This window comes from Lissotriton vulgaris, chromosome 1_1 (assembly GCF_964263255.1).
Source record: "Lissotriton vulgaris chromosome 1_1, aLisVul1.2, whole genome shotgun sequence".
NCBI lineage: Eukaryota > Metazoa > Chordata > Amphibia > Caudata > Salamandridae > Lissotriton > Lissotriton vulgaris.
Genome location: NC_141685.1, coordinates 2042047484 through 2042072078, shown reverse-complemented (window position 1 = coordinate 2042072078; position 24595 = coordinate 2042047484).

Sequence of the window (24595 nt, the reverse complement as noted above, 5' to 3'; positions counted from 1 at the left end):
CCGTCGGTTTTAGCTCCATGCTTGCAGCTCCAAATTTCCTTTGTTTTCAGCTCTATGTAGGACAAAGGCCTGCACTGCACGCTGTAGTGTCCTCGAGTAAGAGAGTGCTTGTTTGGACACCGCAACTGCCTTCACTGATTGGCCGAAAGAGCCTAGGGGGCGGGGACAGGTCAGCAAGGTTGGTTGCAGGACATCCCTTATCCATTTAATTTCATTTAACTTTATTAAACACATAAGCGTAACAAGAAGACAGCAAACTGATTCAGTTCCTAACGTTTTGCCTATGTGCTTCTCTGTGACATTTTATTGCCTTATGTGTGACACTTTAAGTGACCCTATGGCAAGCTGAATCAAGAAGTTAACTCTTGCACTGATGTGCCCACAAACCTAACGTGAGCTGTCTGGAAGCGCCTGTGAGCGCTGGCATTCCTTACATAGGAGTTTACCTCAGAGCTCCGAGCCCAAAGGACTGTGCTGTGGTATCAAAGTCCTGTGTAACTGCAAGAGTGAATGGATTTCATTTCTCCAGTGACGTTTCCTAGATATTCCGCATATCTGCAAGAATTACTCCAAGCCGAGTTTGTGTGCCTCCTGGGCCAGGCCTCTTCTGATGGAGGGCTCTTTTCCCTGTGAGGTCACTCTGGTCAGCTAGCGACAGTGTGCTTTTTACTCAGATTTTCGGAGGTGCTTAGATTTTTTAATTGATTGACCGTTAGAGTGTACCTACCTTTTTCAGAGCAGAAGCAAATCTATCAAATGCAAAAAACAAAACACAGCAAAAAGTGAACTATTAAGAACTACTGCATCTCTATACGATTCTGCTGTCCAATTTGTAAACAAAAAAGGCAAACTAGATGTCATTTATTTTACAAATATTATTAGTTCAAGATCCAGCCCGTTGGCAGCAGCTGGCAAAATAAACAAATAGGGCTGAATCTCAAACGATATTTGAGCACACCTAGGGCCCGATATAGGTAGCCAAATACCGGTCGGTAATGGCCGAAATTCGGTAATTTCGGCCCTTACCGACCGGTATAAGAGAATCGAGATGTATGTGACCAAAAATGTACCGAATCGGTAAAAACCTGTCGGTAAAATACCGATTCGGTATTTGACGAATCGGAAAATACCGAATTCCCATTTCCCGAATCGGTAAACAAGAAACGGTAATTTACCAAATCGGAACTTACCGATTCCTCATTTACCGAATCGGTAAATAAGAAATGGTAAAAATGGCATATCGAGATGTAGAAAACACAAAAAATACCGAATTTCATGAAAATCGGTATTTAAGAGTCGGTAATTACCATGGATGGAAAGCAGGTGGAAACCAGGTACAGGTTACAAAAGAAGTTCCCAAAATGCAACACTGCAACCACAATGGCGGCTTTCTATGTCATTACAAGGCGGCTACGGATACAGGCAGCAGGAGAGAGGATTTGGCTAAGGGAGGAGCAGGTGTATAGGAAGAGGATCACCCTCTTCCAACTGACTGAACCTGAAATCCTGCAAAAGTACAGACTCCACCCCAGAACCATCCTGGACTTGATCAGGGACCTCCACCCATATCTGGAACACCCAACCGCAAGAGCACACGCAATCCCACCCCACGTGCAGGTGTTGTGCTGCCTAAATCTTCTTGATTCTGGGAGCTACAAGCATGTGATTGCTGCGATAGGTGGGGTGTCCCAGAGCTGCCTGTCACGTTTCTTTAGAAAATTCCTTGACGCCATGATGCAGAGGATGGAACACTACATAGAGTTCCCTGACAAACCTGATGAACTAGCAAAGACAAAAAACGATTTCTATCACCTTGCACAGTTCCCGCACATCATAGGCTGTATCGATGGGATGCACATCCCACTATGCCCACCTGCAACAACTGAACACATATATAGAAACCGGAAGTCTACGCATTCGATCAATGTGCAGGTGATCTGCAATGCTGCCAACATGATTACGGACATTGTAGCGAAATTTCCAGGGAGTACCCACAACTCCTACATATTCCAGAACAGTGGGATATACATACGCCTTGTGGCTGGTGATTTTGGGGATGGATATCTGCTAGGTGAGTATGTGTGAGACACCCTGCTAGTCAATGCAGAAGGAACAATCATGAGAATGTGACTAAACAAAATTCCATTTTCCATCCAGGTGACAGTGCATATGCCCTGCGTTCATTTGTACTCACACCCTTCCTGAATCCATCCATCAGGAGCGAAAGGTGTTACAACGTGGCACCCAGAACAACACGTTGCATTGTGGAACGCACTTTTGGACTGCTGAAAAGCAGATTTAGGTGCCTCCATAAGAGTGGAGGTGCACGGCAGTACACGCCACTGATCTGTTGTAAAATAATTGCTACCTGCGCCATGCTGCATAATCTTGCCACCAAGGAGGGCACAGAGGTAGAACTCACATATCATGAGGACATGGATGATGGGAGAGAACAAGCCGATGACAATGCAGCAGGTGCAGCACCAGCAACAGATGGCAGACTGAGACACGCAGAAATAACAAACAGATATTTCTAATAGATTGATGAAACACAGGCAGGTTTACTTCTTGGAGCACTCTGTTTAATTTGCACTACCGGACTCCAAATATTCAAGAGCACATGAACAAAATAAATTCCACTTTTCACACTGGGTGGCCAAAGTTCACTTCACTGTGACCTGTCCTGTGTTATGGATGAAATGTTAATGTTTGTATTTACGCATGATGTTTTGGGAGCCATGGGCAGGGGGCCAACTTGCGCAGTGGTGCCAGGGTCATCAGCATGTAGCCTGGTGCTCCGGGGAACATCATGGACAGGCGTGTTGGATCCACTCCAGCTTGTGGACTCCTCCGTGTCCACCACACCCGTGTCACCAGCAGTGGCTGTCTGCTGTGTCAGCAGTACTTCCATAGCAGAGGTCACCCTCCCCATCCCCCTGGACAAGTCACTGTAGCAGTGCACAATATCTGTCTGCATGTTCTCAGACCAGCGGCATAGCAGGGTGGTTGCAGTTGCCAGGCGGTTGATGGATTTATTCAGCTGTTTAAGTTTGTGCCTGTTTCTGCGCCTTTCCGTCTGGTCACTCTCCAGCCTGTCACAGAGGGTACCCATGCGCACACCCATGTCCCTCACCCCCTCTGCCATGGACTCCATTCCTTTGGCCATGGACTCCATTCCTAGGGCCATGGAGCTTATCCCCCTATCAATGTCAGACATTCTGCTATTGAGGATGCGCACCTGTCTGTGCACTGCCATGATCCCTTTGGCCTGCATGCGCTGGATCCTCACCATGGTGCTTTCCAACCCGGCAAAGACCCCCTGCATTTCATGTCCCTCCTCTTGCTCACGTGCCCTACGACCACGGGCACTTGCACGCCCAGATCCTAATTATCCCTGTTGCCTTGCGTTCCCAGGCAGTGCTGGAGTGTTAGGTGTCTGATCCCTCACCTCTTCCTCATCAGAGCTCTCCAGGATCCTGAGTGGTGGAACGTCCTGCCTCCTTGGCCCCAATTGCACAGAGGACCCTGAGCTTGGTGTTGTGGCACTTTCAGGTACTGCCGTAGTCTGTGTCTCAAACAGCAAGGGTGACTTAAGAAGTTTTGTGGTTTAAAATTAAATTCACCAGTGATGTTCCAGTAGGAACCACATTTAGCTACAGTGCACAGAGGTTGAGGGAAATCTTTTCTTCAGATAGGTGCTTAAACATAGGCACGGTTGTGGACAAACGTGCCACCTCTATAGCACGCTTGGATAAAAAAAAATGTAAAAAGTGAAAGTTGGTTTAAAACAGGAGTGCTTCTCCAATTCACAGCAGATCTTTGTGCATGTGTAACCCACATTGGGGAAGGGCCCAGGGAATGGATGGGGATTCATGTCCATGCATCTTACCTTTCTTTCTTGCAGCTCTGGCTGAGCTGTCAGCATCCCCAATCCTGTTTATGCTTTTAGGCTCCATTGTGGATTCCACCATCTGTTCCAGTTCTGTGAGGCTTGGTGCACGGCTCTTCCCTCCACCTGTGGCTGCAGATTCTTTCCTCTGGCTTGCTATCTTCTTTTTAGTGGTGATCCTCAGATCATACCACCTTTTTTTAATGTCTATTTCACGGTGTGTGATTCCAAGGGCATTTACTTTGCTCTGGATGGCCAGCCAGGTGGTTCTTTTGACAGACTCTGCCACTTGCAGGGACTGTCTCCGAAAAAGCTGGCTGTAATGCTGCACTACCTCCTCCACCAGCACCTGGACCTCAGTTGCACTGAATTTGATCTTCCTTTTTCTGTCAACACCATCCTTCTGGGCTTCCTGGGACTCCATGGCGATGCTCTGCTGGGCTCAGTGCAGCCTGCTCCTCTGTCTTCCCTCCAGCTCTCCAAACAGTTCTGTGGCTCTGCACCTGCATGTGTGTGGCCAACTCCAGGTACTGGGTGTGGTATTTGCTTCTGATTGGTTGATTTCACATTGGCTTTGTTGTGGGGTGTGGTGGGTGTCCCTGATTGGTTGAGTGGCTCACATGTCTTCCATTCAAATTTTCGAGATCGACTTTTACCGAATCGGTAAATACCGATTCGGTAATGTCCGATTCGGTAATTACCGATTCGGTATCTCCCATTCATTCCTATGGGCAAGGAGACCCATAGGGTTGAATGGGTGATACAGAATCTGTAATTACCGATTCAGACATTACCAAATCGGTATTTACCGAGTCAGCATTCCGACTGTTACCGAAACGGTAATTTTTTACCATTTTTTCCTACATACTGTTTTCTGATTCATAAATGCCGATTCGGTATCAATCGGTATTTATGAACCGGTAAAATGGAATTACCTACATCGGGCCCTAAATATGTTATTGTCAGTAATTAAAGCAGTGTTTGCTAGACATCTTTCATCATTTTTACTATTAAAAAAAGCAGTTTTATTTTCAAGGTCAGTTGTAACCAAAAAGAAGGTTTGTACATATCTGTTGTTTTGCATTTTTTAAGAGTGGTGATATGTTATGTTCTTTGTACTGTTTTGTTTTTGTTGTGTACTGTTATATTGTTGTGTTGTATTTTGTATATTATGTTGAGTTCTGCTTTGATTGTTATGTTGTGCTGTGCTATTATTTGTTTTGATTGTGTTATGTTGCTTCGTGTTATATTATTGTGTTAAATTCTGTTGTTTGCTGTCAGAAATTCTAATACGTTTCTATAAAATAATTCCCAGTGACAAACAGACATTTGCCCCTTTCTAATGAGGTAAAATAGCTCTACTCAGCTGTTCAACTATTCTAGACATCAGCCCAAATGTGTGGCCAAAACTGGGCTTAAATTAGTATTTCAATGCCCATTTTATGTGGTATGGCTAAGGATATCTTGACTAATACGGATAGACTTAGTAGGACTAGATCGTAACATTATAAATGTGCAAACAGCTTTAAGCTGATGTATTTTGAGCTACTACATTAAACTAAAGAAAAAAATATGTAAGTTCTTGCATATTAGGTTTGACAAGGGCCAAGTAAACATATAATGAGTGAGAAACATGTTTATTTAACTGTACGTTAAAAATATTGACTTTCTTTTAGAGCCTAAATGTGCATTCTTTAAGTGTAGGAAAGGACCAAAGTTTGTGTCGTGTACCCTCAGATTTTTGCATAAACTGTTTTTGCTGGCTGTAGAACTCTGAGCACTTTATCCCTGCTAGCCAGTAATAAAGTGCCTGTGCCCCTCACTTCAATATGATGAAACTGGTTTACTCCTAATTGGCATGTTTAACTTACCTATATGTCCCTAATATAAGGCACAAAGTGTAAGTGTACCCAAGGCTGGTAAGTTAAATGTCATTAGTGGACTGCGCGATAATGTGTTTAATACATCATCATTCTCTAGCTCACTCCACCACCCCAGTTCAGACATGGCCATATGCAAATCTGTCTGACCCTGTTCCTTATGGGAACAGTCCAGCCGGAACTGCCAAGCCATGTCTTCCCTGGACCGGAAACAAGCATCTTGGGACAGGTTTCGGTTTCAGAACCCTCATCAGCCAGGCTATTTTGAATCCAGTGGTATCGATTAGTGGACTGCAGCACGCACTGTGCCGTCCACCACGCAGTGGCGATGTGAAACATGGCTTCGGGCCTGCCATTGTAGCCTGACCAATGTAGCTTTTAAACTGCAATTGGCTCTGTCAAAATAAACCCTTTTGATGGATCAAAATCTTCCCTTTCAATCAATCAATCAATCAGGGTTGGTAAAACACAACTATTCACCCTTGAGGGTCTCAAGGCGCTGAGGGTAAAGGGGACGGATCAGTTGAGTGCTGGGGTCACACGTAAAGCCAGGTCTTGAGGTCCTTCCTGAAATGGGACAATGTGGGAGATTGCTGGAAGCAGAGGAGGAGGGTGTACTAGGCTTTTGCTGGGAGGCATGAGAAGGACTTTCCTCCCGTTTTAGTCTTGCTTATACGTGGGAGGGTGGCCAGTGAGAGCTGGGCTGTTCAGAGGTGTCTTTTAGGTGCATGGAAGGAGAGGCGGCTATTCAGGTTTGCGGGTCCGGTGTCGTGAAGGATCTTGTATGCGTCGGTAAGGAGTTTGAAGGTTATTCTTCTTTTGACTGGAAGCCAGTGGAGATCGCGGAGATGTTGGGTGATGTGACTGCAATGGGGGATGTTTAGGATCAGTCTGGCTGCGGCGTTCTGGACAGTCTGGAGTTTTCAAAGGAGTTTCTTGTTGATTCCAGCATAGAGATCGTTGCCTTAGTCCAGTCTTCTGATGATGAGTCCGTGCATGACAGTTGGGATCTATCTGAAGGTCTTTCGAAGCATGCAAAGGGTGTTGAAGCAGGCCGAGGAGACAGCGTTGATCTGGCAGGTAATTGTGAGTGATGAGTCTAGCATGACGCCAAGGTTTGGAGGGTGGTCCGTCGGGGTGGGGGGATTTCCTAGGGTGGAGGCCCACCAGTAGCCATTCCATGCAGGGGGAGCGAAGCCAAGGACGAGGACTTCTATCTTTTCTGAGTTGAGTTTCAGGCAGCTGTTCCTCATCCAGGTGGCAAGGCCTCTCATTTCTTCTTGGAAATTGTGTCTGGTGATGTTGAGTTAATTGGTGAGGGAGAGGATCAGCTGGGTGTCATCGGCATATAAGAGGATGTTGAGCCCGTGGTTCCGGACGAAGGTTGCGAGATGGGGCTGAGGGAGGAGCCCTGGGGCACTCCACGGCTGGTCTCTGTCAGTTCCGAAAGGTAGGGAGGCAGTCTGACCCGCAGAGTTCTGCCGGTGAGGAAGGAGAGGATCCAGTTTGAGGGCCTTGCCACAGATGCCGGCGAGTGTAGTGGCTAGGGTGCGGTGGGAAACAGGGTTGAATGCAGTCAAGAGATCCAGGAGGATGAGGGCTGCTGGTCTTGGTTGAAGAGGGAGCGGGTGTCATCGGTGGAAGCATGTAGGGCGGTCTTGGTGCTGTATTTGCTTCGGAATCCGGATGGGTAGATGCCCAGGATATTGTTAGCTTCGATGAAGTTTGCTAGCTGGGTGTTGACGGCATTTTCGATGACCTTGACTGTGAAGGGAAGAAGGTAGATGGACCTGAAGTTCTTGAGGTCTATCGGGTCCGCAGAGGGTTTCTTCAGGAGGGGGTTGACTTAGGCATGTTTCCAAACATCGGAAAAGGTTGCGGTCTTGAAGGAGCAGTTGATCGTCCGACGAAGTTCAGGTGTGATGGCAGAGGCAGCTCTGTGGAAGATGTGGTGCGGGCAGGAGTCTGAGGGTGCTCAGGAGTGGATGCTTTTCATGGTCTTCAAGGTGTTTTCTGTTTTGAACGGGATCTATTTGAGCAGGGTCTGTTGAGTGGCATTACATGAGGGGGGAGCTGGAGCAGTGAGGTGGTCTTGGTTTTCGAAGTTGTCGTAGATCGTCTTAATCTTAAAGTGGTGAGTCTTTTGCAGAGGTCTTGGGAGGGTGGGATGTCTGTTGTTTTGCTGCAGGGTTTGGCAAATTCCTTGATGATGGAGAAGAGTTCATTGGTGTTATGTGCGTTGGTGAGTATTCTGTCTTGTAGTGTTTTTTTCCTTGTGGATTTGATTAGTTGGTGGTGTGTGGTGGTGGCTGCTTTGTAGGCGGGACGTGTTTCCGGGGTTTTGTTGTTCTTCCATGTCTTTTCGAGTCATCAACAATAGCGCCAGGATTCTTTGAGTGCAGGGGTGAAACAGCTTGCTTTCTTGATATGTCTTTTGGTGGCTTTCTTGAGGGGGGCAAGTGTGTCAGCGCAGTTCATGATCCAGCAGCGGAGGTTGCGTGCTGCGGTGTTTGTGTCTGACGTAGTCGGTGGTGGGGTGCTTGCATTAGAAATCTAATACACCTTGCATTAGATATCTGTGCAATATTTGTGAGAGAATAAATATACACACCCTTAAATGACTCAGAGGCACAGTTTCAAAGTCCACACTCACTGGAACCAATGAGAATTAAATGGAGATGTAATGAACAGCCCTGCCAAGTACCATGCACCATGGATTATACTAACGCATTTTACTGCTGGTGTCTGCAAAACCTCACAAACATTTATTAGTCATGCAATTATAGCACCTTAGGAACCATCCCAAGGTACACTCTATGAGGGGAGACTGCTGTGCTGCCCATTTCCATGCTCTATTCTCATAACAATAGACGCCTCAATATTAAATTACTCGTTTTCACTAGATTGCATTAATTTATGTACCACGCAGCGGGCCAGGAAACTAACTATCTCCCATTTACAAGGCAGTTGAAGATGCGCTGGCCCACCCAGTTGAGCTGCTCCATAATTTCGTACTCCATTGCTGCTACCTACCTACACCTGATCAATTGGAAGCAAAATTAACTTGCTTTGAACATTGTATCACAACATACTTGTTAGTAATGATTATTATAAATAAAAATGATGTTAAAGACTCTAAAAATATTTACCTGTGAATGCTATTACAAATCTAATGAAACACGCTGTATGCTAATTTACATTTAAAGAAAACTCACTTAATACCTAAATACAGGGCTTTAAGTGGGATGAAATATCTGGGGGGTCTCTCAAAGGGGCGTGGCCAGTGTAATTCGGGGCGTGGCTTTAACAAACTTACGCTAAAAATCTGTGTTTATCATAGTTTGCCGCCCGACTTGTATTTTGCTGTTTCTGTCATTGCATCCAGATATGTGAGACAACAAGTAACATACTTACAACAAGTAAGGACTATTGACTTTGTTAAAGGTTATTCGTTGCATAAGATAAATAAGCTGCAACTATGGCTTATTACATATAATATTGAAAAAGCTTCAAATTAAAGCCCTGGTGACCCTACCACAATGTTGCTGCTCCTGCGTTTCAGAAACAGAAGGGAAATCCAGAAAGAAAATGACTCTTTAAAGGATTTCCCTTCCCCCACAATGTTCACCTGGTATGACGTCATGCCGTAACTTCTCCACTAGTGAGAAGTGAGCAGTGTGGGCAGCGCACATCGATGTGCCTGCTGTCTCGAAATGGGTCGCTATCAGGTTGTTTTGCGCCCCAGCACTTTTTTCCGGACTGCAGTGACAGCAAACTGTTGTCACTGCAGTCCAGAAAAAAAACGAACCGCCTGTGCCAGGGCTCATAACAGAGCCCGATAGAGACCCGTTTCGAGGTCCCCTTTAAAAAACTGCCGGTGCTCAGACCCCTTGAGACCTGACCCACTTTAAGCACTGCCTCAATAGTTTTCACTGAGTAGTAATCAGCAAATAATTCTAAAATCACACAGCAGTTTGGACCTTTCTGACAAAAAATTAAACAAAAATAGTGGGTGTATTCTTGGGATAATCAGCAAATCATTCTCAAAACATCAGGATGAATTTCAATATGTTAAAAAGAAATGATGCGTGTTGAGTTTTGGATATTTCTTTTCAAATCATCCTCTAATCATCAACAACAATTGAACCTTATGAAATAATCAGATACTCATTCTTTAATACTCCCGAAGTCATCAGAATTAGTCACACCCTGTGAAGTCATCAGATACTCATTCTGAAGTCTTACCAAAGTCATCAGGAAAAGTCACACCTTGTGAAGTCATCAGCTGCTCATTCTTAAATCCTCCTAAAGTCATCGTGAATAGTCACACCTTGTGAAACCATCATTAACTCATTTTCAAGTCACCCTGAAATCATCAGGCTCAAGTTTATAAGCTCTGCTGATGACTTCAAGAGCTTGATGATGTCTGATGACATGAAAATGACTTCTACAGTAGTTGGATGATCATCCAATGACTCTGGGATGGTTTCTAAAGTAATCCTGCTTTGCCTGGGTGTGTCTGCTTAATGTCACTTCCTGTTAACATACTGTGCGGCTCTACAAGGTCTCCGAGCATCGACGTCACAGATAATAATGTATCATCCCGAATGCAGGAGGCTATGATAAGTACGCACTCGCCCAAACTCTCGCTCCTCGCCACCCCCACACACAAACAAATTGTGTCAGGTTTTATCTGTTAAAAGCCCATTTCTAGTTGCCTTAATTAAAACGCACGGCTGAGAGCTTCATAGTCTTTTGTTGGAGATTTTAAAGCACAAACTCGACCCAAAGGTATCAGAGTGCATTACATACGAACCTGTTGCGTTACAGACCGACACATTCATTTTATTAGGCAGGGGTCTATTATGTGATTTGCCCAGAATCACATGAGCCTTGATGACTCGAACTCAGTTGCCCAAACTTCGTGGTCGACCGCTCTAGCCGTTAGGCCACACCCTCTCCGGTCGTTTCGCTCTCACAAATAAACACGGTGGACCACAGAGAACCCTCTGATTACTGTGCGTTTCATAAGCTGTGAGATCCTTGACCACGCTCTTCTTTCTTCCTTGGAGAGAATGTGGGGATCGTTCTGCTCTGTGCAAACACCCATTCTCACTCTCCAGTACGGATGTTTTTCTGGGAAAGAAAGGCAATCCGTTTCCATAACAAAACTCTGAGAGTTCTCCCTTGAACTCTGCCTGCGTACAAGGCCTTTCCGTGCAACGAGTAACCGATTAACTGAAGACGCCACAGGCAGGGAGCGCAATCCAATATCACTTGGCAGCCATTGTTGAAAGGAACAAACAGTATCTAGAAATACGATAGGCTGTCGTCAACCGCCGCTCTTCACTCTTTCAACGCACTCATGCCCCTCACTTAATTGGGAGCTTTTTCAACAATTGTGCATTCTTTGTATTTTCGCCAGTGACAAATACAGTTCGAGAAAAGTAACAGTTTCTGTTGGAGACACATTTATTTCTTCTAGAGGTCAAGCTTGTATCTAAACTTCTCCTCCTTGGGCCCGATGCCAGCGTGTGCCGAATTTCACAACAAACTAAGCAGGTCCTAGATTATGAATATGTTATAATGCTTTCCAAGCCCTAAAAAAAACAGAACTGGTGGGACTAACCAAGTTAATCAGTATGCAAGTGACATCACAAGTGTAACATCTAAGGAAGTAGCATCACAGGAAGTTTTATCACATGTAGTGACATCAGATGTTAAGCCCTCACATATATGTTTAACATGTCTATCATGAGTATATTGGAGCACATTTCCAGTATACAGGGAAATCCTCCTGAAAAATCACACTTTTGTAAGCTCCACAATAAAATAATGATGCCTTTTGTCAGCATATACTTCCTCAATCCATTGTGCTTTATTATTACAACACCTCCTGAGTAGTAGTAAGCCCTATATAGATGCTATTTATTTTGTTTAAATACTGGGAAAGACCTACCGATCTGACATTCTTACAGTGCATCTGACATTCTAAACAGAGCCTGAACAAAGTGAAAAGCTGCCTCTCTTAAGTATGTGTGAAGTGCCAACAAGGTGTGAGCCTTTGTTTTCCCTCTGCTGCATTTACTTGTAGGTGTGAGACTCCTAACTGCTGCAAGTCAAGAGACTCGAACAAAAGGAGGCCTGATTACCGCTCAGATTTGGCCTTTGTTATGGGCCCAGCTGGAGTCTGAGCTAAGAAAGCCCCCTCTGCGCCTGCATGTTGTTGCGATCGAAAGCAGACAACGATGTGCAGGCGCTGCTGAAAGTGTCCTGGTGTTTGCAAATTACACCGCGACGAGTTCAGCATATTTTTCAGTGGGGCCCAATTCTTGGCAGGGTGGACGGCATCCACCCTGTGAAAAGAGTGCCAGGCTGCCCCGGGCCACCGAAGGCGGCCACCTAAGAGGGCGGCCACCCTTAGTGCCACAGGATGGCCCAGACCCCTTTGAGCGGTCTAGTGTGGGGCTCGGGGGTCCCCAGTGACGTACTTCCGGCGGGGGAGGGGCTGTCTGCGGCTATATGGCCTGGGTTCGTGGGCCTGGCGTCCTCTTTGCCCCTCGATCGGCCACGCGAACAGGAACCTCTCCCCCTTGACCAGATGGCCGTTGCTGCCCGTTTGCTGTTTTTGTGAGGTGAGTGTTTTCCCTCCCGCCCCCCCTCCTGCTCCTGGGTTCCTTTCGGGTCTTTGGTAGTCGGGGGCTGCCCCCCTTGGGTGCGGGAGGGGGGTGGTCTGCGGTTGCGTGGCCTGGGGTCAGTGCGGGGTCGGTCGGTGCCTTTGCGGGGGGATGTTAGATGCAGGGCCTGTGCTTCGTTTGAGGCCGGGCTTCGCCTTGGCGGAGGCATGTTTACCTTGCGCAGATCGGGTTGGGCTTCCATGTGGGGTAGAGGCACGGGCAGTGTTGGGCTATGCTTCTTCAGTTGGTGTAATTTGAAAGCCAAAGGCCATTCGTCTGGGGGTTCGATGGTGGGTTTGGTGGGCAGCGCGGGCCTTTCTTCGCACGTGGGGTAGGAGGCGCGGTGGTCAGTGTTTAGTGGTTTATTGGTTTTGAGCCTGTTGTGGTGCGGTGTTGCTGCGCGGCCATCCCTCTACCGTGGGTCCCTTGGGTGGGAGGGGGGTTTGTGTTCCCTGGCAGCCCTGATTCCCGATGCCTCTCCGTCCCACCAGCCTCTTGGTGTGGTGCTCCCCTGCCCCACCTGCCCCCTGCCTTGCCTTGTTGTTCGGTGGGTGGTGCGCGCGCTGCGGCCTCTCCTTCTCCTCTTATTTATTTATTTATTTATGCATTTTTATATACCGCGGACTTTACCCGAAGGTGTCAGAGCGCTTCACAAAAGGAACAGAAATGAAACATAATGAGAAACATTTCAAAAGAACAAACTACAAAAGCATACGTTACGTTACATAAGGTAATAGTGAAAATTGTGAGCAAAAAAATACATGAGGTAGTAAAAATTGTGAGCAACCAAAAATACATGAGGTAGTAAAAAGTGCACAAGAGGAAAAAGTGACAAGTGTGCATTTACAAGAGAAAACAAAGTATAATTTGAGGTATAATACTGCAAAAAGTATATAATAACTCAGGCACAAGAACAAGCGTTACGTAGGCAAAGGTGGCACTTGTGCATGTGTCAAAGGTAAAAACATGTGAGAGGTATCAAACCATGTGTTACAAGGGCAAAGTGGTGTGTGCATGTTACAAAAGGGCACCAAACACAAGTACATGGAAAATACTACAAAAAGGCAGACACTCCAACCCCAGGAATACACTGGGAAGGCACTCCCATGGTCATGGACAGTAGAATTTATCAGTAGTGGGAAGTCTTCCTCCAAATAACAAGAGGACGTGAATTACTTTTGGAGGTGTCTCTGGAGGAGGAGAACTTTGAGGTCCCTTTTGAAGGCCTGGGAGGAGGCGGTGGTCCGGAGCTGAGGCAGAAAGGAGTTCCAGATTCTCACTGCGTTGCCTGAAAAGGATTGGGCCATTGTTCTCTCCTTCTTGAAAGTGGAAGGTTCAAGCAGTAGATTCTCCGCAATGCGTGAAGGTCTAGAGCCTCCAGAGAGTTTCAGTTTATTCGCTAGGTAGCGAGGAGAGGAGGAGTGCAAGGCTTTGTGGGTGACACAAGGAGTCTTGTAGATAGCTCTAGCCTCGAAGGGAAGCCAGCGGAGGGTGGATAACATCGGTGTGATGTGATCGCTTCTTTTGGCCCCATAAATGAAGCGAGCTGCTGAATGGAAAACAGACTTAAGTGGGGACAGGTGGGATTTGGGGAGGCCAGTAAGAAGAGAATTGCAGTAGTCTAGTCTGGAGAGGACCAGCGATTGCACCAGGGTTATAAGGTCCTGCTCCGGGAAGACGCGTCGGATTCCCCAAAGAAGGCGCAGATGGTAACGAGCAGATTTTACAATAGAATTGATGTGAGGAGTTAGATTGAGTTTTTTGTCTAGAATGACACCAAGGGATTTTGCGCTGTCGACAATGATGGGTTTATTGTTTAGTAGATTCATCTGATCCATCCATGATTGAACCGGGGGAGGAGAGAGTGAGGAGGAGAAGAGGAGGAATTCAGTTTTGGAGGGATTCAGAATCAGTTGATGAGTTGACATCCAGTTTTGGATGGGTCCAGAGTAGAGCTTAGGATGGAGAGATCATGAGCGGAGGCAACCTTGAGGTAAAGTTGAGTGTCGTCTGCATAGAGATGATAGTGAATCCCGGATTTGTTTAGGAGGTTTCCCAGTGGTTCTAAGTAGAGATTGAACAATGTGGGTGCAAGTATAGAGCCTTGAGGAACACCCTGACCTACCGCCACAGGAGAAGAAAGACTGTTCGCTATTTTGATCATTTGGGATCTGTCAGAGAGGAAGGATGCAAACCATTTAAGCACAGTGCCCTCCATGCCCATTCTCTGTTGAAGGATATTGAGGAGGGTGTTGTGATTGACAGTGTCAAAGGCTGCAGAAAGGTCAAGGAGGATTAGAAGACAGGACCCCCCGAATCGAGTATCCTCAGCGCGTCATCAACCACTTGCAGTAGGGCTGTTTCAGTGCTGCAGTTTTGGATGAAGCCGGACTGACAATTGTCAAGAAGATCTTTGTCCTTGATATGACGAGAGAATTGTTTTGCTACACATCTTTCTGTGATCTTCGCAAGAAAGGGAAGGTTAGTGATGAGGCGGAAGTTGTTGAGGTCCTTCGTATAAGCAGTGGGCTTTTTAAGCAGAGGGGTGACCTGCCCAGTTTTGAAGGAGACAGGAAGGGAGCCTTGCCAGAGGGAGAGGTTGATCAGAGTGGTCCAATAGGAAAGGGAATGGGTATAGAAGTCAAAGGCAATGGCACTGGGGATGGGGTCAAGAGAATGGTTGGAGGGCTTTGTTTCGCGTATGCACCTGAGAAGGGCATCTTCAGATATGGGGTCAAAGCTCTGCCAAATGGCTAAGGATTTGCGCTCCTCTGGAGGTGTAGGATGAACGACTTGATCCACAAGTGATTTCACTTTTTCATCGAAGAAAATAGCGAAATCCGCTGCTCTCTTAGTAGAATCCTCCACCTCGGAGGATGGGGGAGAGCAGCTCGGAGTCTTGATGAGATCGAATAGTTTTTTGGGTCTATTTTTGGCGGAGTCAAGGAGGGTTTTGAAGTGCGCCGCTTTCTCAAGGAAGATATGCTTGTGGTACTTGGATCTTGCTGTGCGAAGCATGGCTAAATTGTCTGTGGAGGGCACTTGCCTCCATTGCTTCTCCAGGAATCTTAGCTGCTTCCTTTCCTCATAAAGGGATTTGTTGAACCAAGGTGCTGAGGGAGTGGGCCTTATCCATTTGCTTTTGAGTGGAGCGACGTTATTAATTTCAGCTGCAAGAACTGTGAGGCATTGGGAGGTGAGATCTTCAACAGCTATGTTCGGGTCTAGCCTTGGAAGTGATAGCACAGCTGATTCACAGACGGGACCGCCATCAATATTTTTGGCATCCCGGAACCAGGAGATGGCCCTCTTGGGTTGGCCAAGAGTTATAGAGTGTGAGAGTTGAAGAGAGAATGGGATGAGGTGGTGGTCAGACCAATCTACATGGATTGAGGTAGTGGTAGAAAGCATGCCTGCTTTAGAAATAACAAGGTCCAGGATTGCGCCCTTAGAGTGGGTTGGTTCAATGCAGTGTTGGATAAGATCGTTTGTAGAGAGGAAGGTGGCCAGAGAGTTCGCAGAGGAGTCTTGCGGTACGCCCCAGTGGAGATTGAAGTCACTCACGAAGGTCTTATTGTCACTTTGTGTGTATTGGTCACTGATGAAGTCAGTGAGATCGTCTATAAACGAGGGGCCACTACGAGGCGGGCGGTAAATGATATGGAATCTGAGCTGTGAACGGTGTTTCAATTGAAACTCAAGAGAAAGGCATTCAAAGGTGAGGGAGGAACTGATTGGAGAAGCCTTAAGTTGGAGGGCGTTTCTAAAGATGACTGCAACACCTCCCCCCGTGTTTTCAGTTCTGTCATTCCTAAATATGGAATAACCTGTGGGTAATAGGAGATCAAACATAGAGTGAGAGGTATCTTTGAACCAGGTCTCTGTGAGGAAGAGCATGTCAAGTTTGTGAAGGGTGATGGTATCGGAGATTTCAAGCTTGTGTTTTACTGCAGATCTGCAGTTGTGAAGCATACAGTGCAGCTCTGTCAAGACTGTTTTGGTGACGAGGGCACTTGGGCTCTGAAAGGTGATCGGGATATTGTACTTATGTGGGGGTGCTCGGGAAGGTTTAGGTGGATGCTTTGTTCTGACAGATGTGATGGTCGGAATATTGTAGATAGTGGGGTTGCTAGGGTATGTCTGTTGAAGAAGGGTGGCGTTCAAGGGCTTGTGTGAGTTAACGACGTTTGCAGACGAGAGGTTGAGCTTGGCTGTATTGGGGTGAAGGGGCGAGGTGCATCTCATGGGAAGTTGGGAGGGAGTAGAGGTGCATGGATGGGTGGAGATCTTAGAGCATAAAAGTGAAATGGCAGCTGTAAGCTGGGAGATGGAGGTGATCAGAGAGCTTAGCGTATTTTCCAGTGAGAATGAGGCAGAGCACGGAAGGTTGGGTGGCTCGATTGAGACAAGGGGGGGGTGGAATTGGTGGTGGAAGGCAGGGAGAGGTGGGGGGACAGGAGGTAAGTTGGGGAGAGGTGGGGGGACAGGAGGTCAGTTGGGGTGTGGGGTTCACAGGTGGAGTAAGTGAATTGGGTGTTAAGGGAGAGTTGTCATTGTTGGTGTTGCAAGAGGGAGAGGAGTTAAGGACAAGTTTAGAGAGAGAAAGGTGTGGAACACGGCGGTAGGGAGGTAGGAGGGGGGAGGCCTGAGTGGCGTCATGGGAATGTAGGAGGTTTGGGAGGAAACGAAGTGCAGTGGTTGTGGAGGTCCTGTCAGTTAGGAGAGGTGGCAGTGAGCGAGCGGTCATCTGGCAGAGTGAGGGGGGATGAGAGAAAGGGAAGTTGAGGAAGGGAAGTGGTCCTGCTGGGCCCGAGGGAGGGAGATGTAGGGGGTTACTAGGAGGGGAAAGGGGGTAGTGCAGCAGTACTGGAGGAGTAGGAGGGAGGAGAGAGATGCAGTGGGAATGTGGCGAAAATGAGATGATTGGCGAGGGGATGAAGGGGTGGAGAGGAGGGATGGAGGAGGGATAAGGGGAGCATAGGAAAAGTTAATTGGGGGAGAGGATTGGAGGAGAGGTGAACTAAGAAGGGGGGTGATAGGGAGAAGTATGGGGGAGGAGAAGAGATTGGAGTATCGTGATAGTGCAGATGGGAAGAGGAGCGTATTAGCTAGTGGTAAGGCTGAAGTAATGTGGGAGGGGACATACTGTGAGGGGGGAGGAATAGGAGATGAGGTATGTTGGGGTGAGGAGGGAAGAGGGCCGACCTGTGCTTCCCGAGAGTGCAGCCAATTGGAGTGGGGTGGTGTCGGCGGAGGAGAAAGGGAGTAATGGGTGGATCTGGACGGAAAGACAGGGGGAGACCCGGTTGCAGAGGAGGGGAGTAAGGAGGGGAAGAGGTGGTCAAAGAGCGAGAGGCAGGTGTCTTTGCCTTGGATCATGACAGTACCGTTGTTATAGAGTGAGATAGTGAGGTAGCCATTGAAGCACTCAGAAGGGGACATTTTTAGTTGTTTCCCATAAGGGATAGAGGAGGAGGAGGTGACGTTGAGGGAATTGTAAAAACTGTTGGGCCAAGAGGGGGTGTCGCAAGTGAAGAAAATGAAATCGTTTTTGAGCCTCCCAAGACAACCATTGTAAAATTGATCAACAAAAAGGGAGTCCGGGAAACGTTCAATAGTGTTATGCTTCAGTCGTTTTATTGTAGCTTTAGACTGGTCGGGAGGATAAATGATTTTGTAGCAATTGGCTCCAGACTTAACTCTAGAGGTGGCCATGTTGGGAGGATGAGGCGAGGAAGGGTGGTGGAGGGATGAGAGGGGTGTTATTGGGAAAGCGGTGGTGAGGAGAAATAAAAGGGCAAAAAGGGGGCGCATAATCCAAACGTTTATGGTGAGATAACAGAGTTAATGTGCCGTCAGGGAAGTGAGGTGGGAATTTGTTGGGCCCTTCATCTAGGATTATGAGGTGCCACCTAGCACTAGATAAAAATTACAAGGGAAATATTTGCAAATAGTAGGGACCCATCACAGAGCAAAAACAGACAAAGTAGAACAGAATAAAAATTACCACCCAGTGACCATTGGAGAACACTGAACTTAGTACCAGCCTGCTAATAGAACCATATTCGGTACCAGCCGCCATATATACCCAAGTTCTCAACAGACTACTACATGACCTTAAGCATATGGTGGATCACAAATTGATTAGCAATGTCTAGAAAATGCACAGCAACCTCGTCTTCTTCAGCCCACCTCTGATGCAGCAGGAGTCATGACTCAATTTGAACTGTCCCATCGGAGAAAGTTGCTTAATAGGTGCAGCAGGCACCTCTAGATGTGCACCTGTGAAAAGGTCTAATCAATGCAGCTGGCATTACTTGCTGTACATCTAATTGATGACCTAAACGGTGCAGCTGGCACTACTTGCTGCGTAGCTGTAAAGGACCTAGACGATGCAGCTGGCACTACTTGCTACGCAGCTGTAAAATGCCTAAACGGTGCAGCTGGCACTACTTGCTGCGCAGCTGTAAAAAGAGGCCTAAACGATGCAGCTCTTGTACTGGTCTCCCTGTGCGTGCCACATCGGGTCTGCGGCGAGGGGGGTGGACAGTCCTGCCGCTCCTTGCCGGCTTGGCCGGGGGTCGCGGCGGGCAGGTCGGCCTTTCATCCTCCATGCATGTGCCCTTAGGAGTTGCGTCTCTTGCGGCTTTCTCCCTCGCCCCCGCCCGCGTTGAGCTTCGTAGGGGCGGGGCGCGGACAGAGAAGGCAAGTGGGGGGGGGGGGGGCGGAGGCATTGCCAGGGATAATTTATGCGTTTATATGTTCCGTGTTTAGAGATAGTGCGGACCTTTTACCCGTGGGTGTCGGAGCGCTTCGCGGGGGAGCGGAGCTGGTGCATGGGAGCAATTGCGGGTGAACGGATTTCTTACGCGGACGTTTTTATTTTAGTTATGTATGCAATTTATGTAGCGCAAACCTTACCCGATGGTGTCGTAGCGCTTTGCGTGGGAACCAGTTGCGAAACATGGGACTTGGGATTGCAGGCGTTGCGTAAAAGATACAGGCAAAAAAAAATGTACAAGATGTAAAGTCCCACAAGAAAGAGATACAAACAAAGATAAATTGCAAATGTACTAGTAGTAATCTCTAAATACCTAAGGAAGGGATACGAATGGATGTACTCTGAGAGTCACATAGGAGTGGTAGATAGTGTAAAGATCTACTGCATATACTAGTTATTAGAGTTATCTCTATATACATAGGAATGGTAGAGAGTACACAGGTTTACTGCATATACTAGTGATTAGAGCGCAATTTATGGAAGCCATGTACTGTTTAATGCATCCACTAATGGGGGCCCATGTTTGACCTCTTGTCACGGAGTCTACTCCCAGCAGTGTCACAACCTTTTGAGTCTCTGTGGTTCTAGTGGTGTGGATGTCAAAACTACCCCCAGGAATATGCAATAATTTAAACCACAGCATGGGGAGAGAGCTTGGTGTGGGATCGATTAACGGTGACTGTACAGAGATTTTCCTTCATTTGGTGGTTTGTAGAGTTATTTGTTCGCCCAGGGACGGGCCCCTTGGACAATTTTACTCGGATCAAACAATACAAGAGTTAGCAAACTGTGCATTACAGGAGGAAAGGTGTAGTGTGTTAGTTACAAAAGCATACAATGTACAAGTAAAGGTATAATCTGCAATAATTGGAGGACACTCAAGCACAAGCAATGATGGCACTTGTGCAAGTACCGGAACCAAACACTATGTAAGAGGTAGCAATCAGTCTGTTACAAGAGAAAAGTGGCGTGTGCATGTTACAGGAGTCCAAACATAGGTAGAAGGATATTACTTCATAATGGCAGACTCTTAGCCACAAGAACACACTGGGAGGACACTTCCATAGTCAAGGAGAATAGAATTTTAGATAGTAAAAGGTCTTCCGTCAGATAAGAGAGGGCATGAATTAAATTGGGAGATGTCTTTGAAGGAGGAGAACTTTGAGGTCATTTTGAAGGCCTGGGAGGAAGAGGTGTTTCTGAGAAGAATAGTAAGGGGACGAGTTAAGAAGTGACTCTAAATCACACACTTCAAAGTGCAATGGTCATTATAAGACTTAGCATGTGAATAATTGACTTAGTTTCAAGACACTACTCTTCTGCATCTGGTGCTGGAGGTACGCAAGTATGTGCCCCACCCAACTCCTTACGAGTATGTATTGTGGGCAAACTAGTTCTCGTAGCTGACAAACAAGCTTCGCCTCGGGGACGTGGGGGGCATTGATGGCCCTGTCTCTTTGCAGAGAATCCATATTGCTATACGGAGGGGGGCAGGGCTTCTAATGGATGTTTTATATCTTAAATGCAGGAACCACGCTGGAGAACCGCCCTACTCACATGGGGGTCCACCTGAACTATCAACAGGTAGGAGGGTCATAGCACGCTGGGGGTAGGGTGCTAGGGGCTGGGACTCCCCAGGTGTCAGGACTGTCCCTGTTGTGGGGCACACAGTTTACACCCATGGAAATATGAAATTTTACATTCGTAGTCAACTGGTGAATCGGAACTTAGCAGGTAGCTCCTGTACAATAATTGGATTTTATTTATTTATTTATTTATTTATTATAAAGTTTTGTATAGCGCGAACAAGACCCGTGGGTATCAGAGCGCTTAACATCGAGGTAAGTTACACATTGACGGTCAAATATCAATTCTAAAAACAAACAGATATAAGGTAAAAGACGCTATGGCTAGGTGCCTAAATAAATATATTCCAAACACATGTGCAATTAGTAATAAAAGGTGAGAAGGCCTAGTTTATAACACGATCCCTATCAGTAGATAAGGTGGGCCTTGCGAGACCCCAATTGCATTAGGACAAGGTGTTGAGATTGCTTGGTTAACCCGGACTCGTTGAGTTCTGCTGCTTAGGAATGGATTGAACCATCTCCCATCTCAGCACATTACATCACAATACTTCGAAGTAGGTTACACGTTGACAGTCAAATATCAATTCTAACAACCAACAGATATAAGGTAAATGAAGCTGTGGCTATGAGGGGTGCCTAAATAAGTCTGTTCCAAACGCATGTGCAATTAGTAATAAAAGGTGAGAAGGCCTATCTTATAACACGATCCATATCAGTAGATAAGGTGAGGTAGAGGTTATATAGTTTGGCTAAGGAAACAGCTATTGAGATTGCTTGATTAACCCGGAATCGTTGCGTTCTGTTGCTTAGGAACGAGTTGAACCATCTCAGCACATTATATAACATAACATCAAGGTAGGTTACACATTGACAGTCAGATATCACTTCAAAACCAGCAGATATAAGGTTAAAGAAGCTGTTGTTTTCTCTTGTAAAACATCGGATGAACCCAGGCAATTTGTGGAATTACTGGGCAATAATTGGGGTGTTCTGACGGTAAGCAGTGGGAGACTGCGGGCAAACCATGCATGCTCTGTGACAAAATTGAAATGTGTTTTACTGTACACATGTGATGTGTCGGGGCATATCTTGCAGCCCATGCGCAATAATGGAAGGTGTTCTTTGTATAGCAACTGGTGTGCAAGCAATGGGCTCTGATCCTGGTGATCGAGTTAGCAAACTAGTTCTCGTATCCGACATAACAGGCTTGGCCCTGATAGCGGAGGGGGGGGCATTGATGGCCCCTGTCTCATTTGTAGAGAATCCATTTGGTATATGAAGGGGGGCATGGCTTCTTATGGATGTTTTATGTCTCAAATGCAGGAACCGCGCTGGATAACCACCCTACTCACATGGCGGGCCACTTGAACTATCAACAGGTAGAAGGGTCATAGCACACTACGGGCAGTGTGCTAGGGTCTGGTATTCCCAGGTTCTCCCCAGGTGTCATTACTGTCCCTGCTGTGGGACGCGCAGGTTACACCCCATGGAAGTAATACAGTGGTAGTTAACTGGTGAGTCTGGCCATATTAGGTAGCCCCTGTGCAATAATTGGATGTTATAGCTTGTAAAAACAACTTATGCGGCTGGGCAATTTGTTGTTTGACTGGGCAATAATTGGGGTGTTCTCGCTGTAAGCAGTAGCAGAGTGGGGGCAAATCATGCATTCAAAAAATGAAATAAGTTTGCTTTTACGCAACTGGCATATCACACATCCTATGTGCAATGAGGGAATGTGTTCGTTTGTACAGCAACTGGTACGCAAGTAAGGGGCTCCGATCCTGGCAATCGAGCAAGCAATAGGCTTACCTGTCAATGCTGGTTAGGGGCTGTTTTTATGGATTTGATATTTCTTCCAGAAACGTATGGGTTTTGTTCTATAATGGTCAAAACACGCCTAGCAAGCTGGCCTGCCAGGGTTCTGAGCAGGAACAGGGGAAGAACACACTGGGGCCAGTGTGTGGGGTTCTGGGCCAGCACGTCTAGGATTGGAGTGTAAACTTTTTCATGACAATCGGATCAAGTATACAGGCACCACTCTGAGAAGGACAGGTGGGAACGGAAGCAGGAATGGACAAGGGTGCTCTGGTCTCGGAGCCTGAATGCTGTTCCTGGTTAAGTGCTCTTGGGGGGCAAGGTGACAACCCTGTTCTGACTCTGGTAGGGGAGAGTAGAAGCAGAGTTAAGTGTAGCGGTTGTGCTATTAACATGACCTCCTTACACATCAGCCCCAGTTGTGCTCTAGTACCTTAGGCAAATACTGGCCTCAGCTCTTAGTTCACAGGAGTGGTAACCACAAGGGTAGTTGGGCAGAAGACTGGTATGGAATCTTTAGGAGGGTGCTCAAGGGTCTTTTCCTGAAGTTTTCTGAAGGTCAGTACTTGTGGCACACTATAGGGTTTGCACACAGCAGGGGAGAAGAGATGTATGCTCCGTAGGGTGGAGCTCCTTAGCGTAAGGCGTGTGCAGCATGGACCCGGGGTAGCCAGCTCTGGCTCGCTCCTGGGTTTGTAAAGTTGATGTGTTGGGCCAAGGGTTTTTAGCGCCGGGACACCTCCGAGGGAGGTAGCTGTGCGCTCTACAAGATTCATAAATAAATAAATAAATAGGGTGCTGCATCATGTGTAAGTGATATAGTACAGCACAGAGTTTACCAGTTATGTATAGGACCATCATTAGCAACAGCATCTGCTTACGGTTAGCAGTATAACCTCTTTTAGTTCGCCCAGGGTTGGGGTGGGCAAGGTCAGCAGCTTGGCAGTTGGATACGGAGTAGAAAAGAAATTCATATCCGGGACAGAGCAATGTGCACTTAGCAGTCAAGCAAACTATGTTTCAACAGAACCCTGATACACTATCTGGGTTAAATGCAAGGTTATGGGCTACACATAGATAGGCTTTGCTTGGTGCAGGGGGCGCGAGTGAGCCATTCCCAGGAGGGTGCGATTGGTCTTGACCGTGCTGAAATGGAGGGGATGGAGCACTAATAGGCACATCTTCATAGCAGAGTTTGCAGTGATAGTTAGAGGTTCAGGGACATTACTGATACAGTTCACAGTCCTGTGGAGCGGCAGAACTGATAGTGAATTTGGGTTGCTGGACAGCACTGCTGTCCAGAGGAGGAAAGGACATGTCCTTGCTCGAGCCGAGGGAGGCCTCTGAATGAACAGGCTGTAGGTAACTAGGTCTTGGTGGTGGGGTGCCTTGGGGACAGCGGCCACACCTAGTACTGTGGCGGAATTACAAGACGATCCAAAGGATGTAAGGTACAGTAAGGGTACCCTCTACAGGAGCACTGTAAGGGTGCGAAAGCCGAATATCCACAGGGAGTTCCTCACGTTGGACCCTGAAGGACCCTGAAGGAGCAACGGGGCTTTGAGGTTCTTGGGATTCACCGGCCCAAAGTAGGAATAGCCCTATTCCTGCTAGAATAAGGCCAAGCATTGGCAGCAGCAGGCGGGAAGTGAAGGGTCAGGGGCTGGGAACTCCCGACTTGCACTGGAATAGCTTGAAGCGGAAAATTCTTTAGAAACTGGGCAAGGGGGATTCACCACCCGATTTATTAGTAATACACCTAGGAGGTGATGAGTTGGTTTCACTTGGGGCGCAGGGGCCTGCTGCACATGATGAGGAGCACTTTGTGCGAATTGAGCAACTTGCTGGGGACCTGTGAGTTATGGTGGTCTGAGATTACCCCAAGGCCTTATTGGTGAGGGGCAAGGTCAGGGGAGGCGATGGAGACCTCACGCCGACGGGTCAACAGCGCAATGCGCAAATTC